The 6161-nt window shown below is 33.9% G+C and overlaps 1 non-coding gene across 1 annotated transcript; it reads right to left on the reverse strand.

Moving 5' to 3' along the window:
- Positions 1-5851: 5851 nt before the first annotated feature.
- On the reverse strand, positions 5852-5923 carry TRNAT-CGU. The gene has a single exon. It is a non-coding gene; the product is annotated as a tRNA-Thr (tRNA).
- Between the last annotated feature and the right edge of the window lie 238 nt (positions 5924-6161).

The raw sequence follows: 6161 nt of genomic DNA on the forward strand, positions 1-6161 counted from the left end.
TATATATATATATGATCGATGTTACCTGGGCGTGCGAGGAGATTGAAGGTACTGTAAAGAACGCTGTGGCCAGTGGGAGGCGTACGTACGTTGAGAGATCAGATCATCATGTGGTTAATTAATTAATTTGAGAGAGAGAGAGAGAGAGAGAGAGAGTTTTGAGGACGGAATATATATATATATATATATATATATATATATATATATAATCGTGATTATAGACGTAGTTGATGAGGACGGAAACGATGATGGAGAGCCAAAGTATTCTGATCCACTAGCTTGATCGATGCAGATATATATCTTAATTTGGTTGGGTTTCCTAATTCCTTATATAATTCCTAGTCCATCACGAACTCTTACAGTTCGCATATATATCATACGTGCATGCAGCATGCTACAGCTAGCATATCTTAAACCTTAATTATTATTTTTTAATTTATTGGGGAACTGGGATTTAATCTGAACGGCTTCGATTAATTTGTTTTTAGTCGTGGACCCATGGTCGTGGTGATCATGATCAGTTCGATGTTCAGCAATATTCGTGGGGTTCACAATTAATATTTGTACATACGTGTAAGATACATTAATTCTACCTAGCCAGAATATATAACTTAAGAAATTAAAAAGGGACAACATAATTTTACTTTATTTAAAAAAAAAAAAACAACATAAATAAATACATAATACTAGCCGAATTTGTTGCTGATTTTTTTTTTTCTCTTTTATCTTTTTACTAGCAGGTAAGCGATTAATTCAAACTTTCTAATATATTAGATTTGAGGAGAAAACCATCTTATACGAACTTGAAGGTCCATATCTCAAGTGAGATAGGTAGAAAGACTCAAAATATTTCAAGCCATTATTAAACGAACAATAAATTGCTTTATGAATTTATTTATTGTCCAATACTTTAATTTGGCTGATTCTCCCTAATTTTAGGGTTTCAATCTTTTCTAACGTTTATAATCAAGAAATACTTTAGATTGTAAAACTACTTTTTAACGCTAAATTGTTTTATGAAATACTTGTTAACGCCTGAAAATGGCTCAGCCTAGAATGAGAGAAAGATCCATTCTCGGATGCATTGCGATGGGTTGGGCCTCAATCGGTGAGGTGTGGAGCCCCCGACGGTGATCTAGTGTGGCTGTATGGTGTCCATGCGTACGTCCATGGCTGTGAATAATATTTAATTACTAAGAAAATAATTAGAGATGGATACACAGATTTACATGGTTCAGCACAAGGCTTACATCCACATGGGTTTGGGGAGAGGAGATTCCACTATAGATGATTGTTTATAGTCTCTTGCAGTCTCTTATTTCTCACTGTACAATGGAAGCTAAAGTCTACTTGCTGAAGAAGATGTTTTTTCTGGAACTCTCTCTCTAGAGATTGAAGAAGCAGCCAAAGAAGAAGCCCCAAGAAGCCTGGCCAAAAATCTCTCTAAACATCCAAAAGAAAAGTCTTTGGAACTGTAGTCACCCTATCCATTTTATCTCATGCCCCATTTGCTTTATGTCATTTCCACTTACTTTACATCAAATCACTCATTTTCTCTTGTGATACATTACTTCTTGCCTTCCCTTGTCCTTTTTCTGTCTCATTTCCATATCTCTTCCTTTGTCTTCTAGTGATGACTCATCGATGGGCTGGGCCTTGAAAACCATTTTGAGCTTGGTGTATTTTATCCCCTCACAGGGCTCATAATTAATATTTGTTCGTATGTATAGTGTACATTAATTCTACCTAGCTAGAATATAAAACTCAAGAAATTAAAAAGGAATAGCATAATTCTTTTTTTTTTTTTTTAAAAAAGAACGTAAATAAATGTGTAATACTAGGCAAATTTGTTGCTATTTTTTTTCTCTCTTATCCCCTTAGTGGTAGGTGAGCGATTAATTCTGAGCTTTGTGGGATATTAGATTTGAAGGAGAAAACCCTCTTAAACGAACTTGAAGGTCTATATCTCAAATGAGAGAGGTAGAAAGACTCAAAATATTTCAAGTCATTATTAAACGAAAAATAAATTGCTTTATGAATTTATCTATTGTCCAATACTTTAATTTGGCTGATTCTCCCTAATATTAGGGTTTCAATCTTTTCCAATGTTTATAATCAAGAAATACTTTAGATTGTAAAGCTACTTTTTAACACCCAAATTGCTCTATGAAATACTTGTTAATGCCCAAAAACGGTGCAGCTTAGAAGGGAAGAAAGATTCATTCATGGACCCACTGAGATGGGTTGGACCTCGATCGGTGAGATGTGGAGCCCCTAGCGGTGATCCGTTACGGCTGTATGGTGTTCGTGCGTACGTCCATGGCGGTAAACAGTATTTAAATGCAGAGAAAATAAGAGAGATAGACACACAGATTTATGTAGTTTGGGATTATGCCTATGTCCACGGGGGTTTGGGAAGGAGATATTTCACTATAATATGTTTGTTTACAGTCTCTCATAGCCTCTTATTTCTCTATGTACAATGAGAGCTGGAGATCTACTTGCTGGAGAAGATGTTCTTTCTAGAGTTCTCTCTCTCTAGAGGTTGAAGAAGCAGCCGGAGAAGAAGCTCCCCAAGAAGCCTGGCCAAAAATCCCTCTAAGCGTTCAAAATAAAAGTCATTGAAATCGTATGCACCATCTCTATTCTCCTACCCCCTTTGCTTTATGTCATTTTCCTTTACTTTACGTCAAATCACTCATTTTCTCTTCTGATACAATACCTCTTGCCTTCCCTTGTTCTTTCTCTGTCTCGTTTCCCTTTATCTTCATTTATCTTCTAGGGATAACTCTTCGATGGGCTGGGTCTTGAAAACCATTTTGGACTTGGTGTATTTACCCCCACACTGGGTTCGCAATTAATATTTGTATATACATGTATGACATATTAACTCTACCTAGCTAGCATATATAACTTAAGAAATTAAAAAGGAACAACATAAATCTTATTTTTTTAAAAAAAAAAAAGAACAACATAAATAAATGTGTAATACTAGCCGGATTTGTTGTTGATTTTTTTTCTCTCTTATCTTTTTACTGGTAGGTGAGCAATTGATTCAAACTTTCTGAGATATTAGATTGAAAGGATAAAATCCTCTGATATGAACTTGAAGGTCCATATCTCAAGTGAGAGAGGTAGAAAGATTCAAAATATTTCAAGCCATTATTAAACGAACAATAAATTGCTTTATGAATTTATCTATTGTCTAATACTTTAATTTGGCTGATTCTCCCTAATATTAGGGTTTCAATATTTTCCAATGTTTATAATCGAGAAATACTTTAGATTGTAAGACTACTTTTTACCATCCAAATTGCTTTATGAAATACTTGTTAACGCCTAAAAACGGTGCAGCTTAGAAGGGAAGAAAGATTCATTCCTGGACGTGCTGAGATGGGCTGGGCCCCGATCGGTGAGGTGTGGAGCCCTTAGCTGTGATCCGTTACAGCTATATGGTGTTCGTATGTACATCCATGACGGTGAACAATATTTAAATGTAGAGAAAATAATGAGAGATAGACACATAGATTTATGTAGTTTGGGATTATGCCTACGTCCATGGAGGTTTGGGAAGGAGAGATTCCACTATAATATGATTGTTTACATTCTCTCATAGCCTCTTATTTCTCTATGTACAATAGAGTTGTAGATCTACTTGTTGGAGAATATGTTCTTTCTAGAGTTCTCTCTCTCTCTAGAGGTTGAAGAAGCAGCCGGAAAAGAAGCCCCCCAAGAAGCCTAGCCAAAAATCCCTTTAAGCGTTCAAAATAAAAGTCATTGAAATCGTAGGCACCATCTCTATTCTCCTGCCCCCTTTGCTTTATGTCATTTCCTCTTACTTTACGTCAAATCACTCATTTTCTCTCCTGACACAATACCTCTTGTCTTCCCTTGTCCTTTCTCTGTCTCATTTCCCTTTATCTTCCTTTATCTTCTAGTGATAACTCTTCGATGTGCTGGGCCTTGCAAACCATTTTGAACTTGGTGTATTTACCCCCACACTGGGTTCGCAATTAATATTTGTATATACATGTAGGATACATTAACTCTACCTAGCTAGAATATATAACTTAAGAAATTAAAAAGGAACAACATAAATCTTATTTTAAAAAAAAAAAGAACAACATAAATAAATGTGTAATACTAGCTGGATTTGTTGCTGATTTTTTTTCTCTCTTATCTTTTTACTGGTAGGTGAGCGATTAATTCGAACTTTCTAATATATTAGATTTGAAGGATAAAATCCTCTGATATTAACTTGATGGTCCATATCTCAAGTGAGAGAGGTAGAAAGATTCAAAATATTTCAAGCCCTTATTAGACGAACAATAAATTGCTTTATAAATTTATCTATTGTCTAACACTTTAATTTGGCTTATTCTCTCTAATCTTAGGGTTTCAATCTTTTCTAACGTTTATAATCGAAAAGTACTTTAGATTATAAAGTTACGTTTTATCTAATATGTCAGTTTATATATTTATTTTTATTGGATCTTTTTATGGCAGTAGCAATTCTCATTTTAATCATGAGTTTTCATATGCTTAATTACCACCATAATTTATTAATGCACTTCTAAGAATATATTGGAAAAATAAAATAAAAGAATAAAATCCTATCATTTAATTTTAAGTTTATAAAATATAGTTTATTTTATTTTATTTTTATAAAGAGAGAGCTTAAAAGATATCACATATCCCGTTAATATTGAAAATTTGCTTCAATATAAAATGAGTAATACTAGATATAGTCATGAGTCATGTAAATACAACACATTCATTTTGAAAAAGAGTAAGATCTATTTTAAAAAAATTAATTTTTTTATGTGGGTCTTATATTTACTCAATTTTTTCAAAAGAAGTGTGCGACGCTTGCGCACTCTATGACTAAAAATATCATTTCTCATATGAATCTGATCAATTATTTAATGCAAGATTGTGTCTCCTTTCTCCATTCACTCATCTTGTCTATTAATACTTCTTTTACTTAATTTTATTTTACTTTCTTTAAGGTTGAAAAAGACAGGTTTACTGCTTTTCGCCAACTCCCGAGAGGCACGCGCGGCATAAGCAGATTCACAGGTCAAAAATTGTTCGAACAAAAGTGGTGATTTTGCCAAAATCACCACACGTGGTTCTCATGCACCGCCCACATCTACGTGTGGTCCTCACGCGCCACCCCTTCTGGCAGCTATTCTTGACACACGTACTAGATCACCAGACTCGCCACCAATACCAGATTTTTCAAATAGGACATTTGTAGCTGAAAAGAGATAAGTGTTGTTGCCTTCACGGGACGTGACAGGTTCTGATGTCTACTAGAGTCGGTCCAAACTATAATCCGTCATTTTTCGCATTTATACTATGTTTTCCTTTTTGGTTTCCTTCTTGTTAATTAAAATAAAAAAGAGTTCGTTTCTTGAACATTTGTCTGTAGAGGTTGGGTCATCTCTTTCTATGAAGGGTGAAGTTGAGTTTTTGTGTTAGGCAGAAAGTGTAGTTTCTTGGACTTTTTCTCTAAAAAGTAGTAATAATAGTGAAGACCAGACCAGTCACAAAAAGAAATAGTATACTGGTAGAGCTTTAAATACATTATTTTGATTTATGATGTCCTATTTTGATATGAGAACATTCCAGAATGTATCCGGTCATGTATATAAGTTTCTTTGATAAATGAATGATAACATTTTCCTCAAAAAAAAATTACAAAGCCCCTGTCATTTAATTTGAAATTTATAAAATAGAGCTTTTTTCAATAAAATAATGTTAAAAAAAGTTATAAAAATAATAAAATCTCAAATCATCTAACGGGAAGGTTGTTCCGTTGACTTTCCCAGATGATAAAAATATCAGAAGCTCCCGGCGAGGATCGAACTCGCGACCTTTCGCTTACGAAGCGAACGCACTACCACTATGCTACGGAAGCTTCAATTGCGTGTTCGTTTTGAGTATAGTTTCAATTTCTCCTGCATTCGTTTCAACTTTTGCCAATTCTAATTTTCCTTCCTATATATTGGAGTGTGAACCAGAATAGATATTTCCAAAATTTCTTTTATAAAAAATAGTAATCTTATGTCAAAGTTTTTACACCACATTATCCACATAAATAATTTGATTTATAAGTTTCAAATTAAATTTTATCTTCCAAATCAAATTATACCACG

The sequence above is a fragment of the Juglans regia genome, chromosome 16 (genome assembly GCF_001411555.2).
Source record: "Juglans regia cultivar Chandler chromosome 16, Walnut 2.0, whole genome shotgun sequence".
NCBI lineage: Eukaryota > Viridiplantae > Streptophyta > Magnoliopsida > Fagales > Juglandaceae > Juglans > Juglans regia.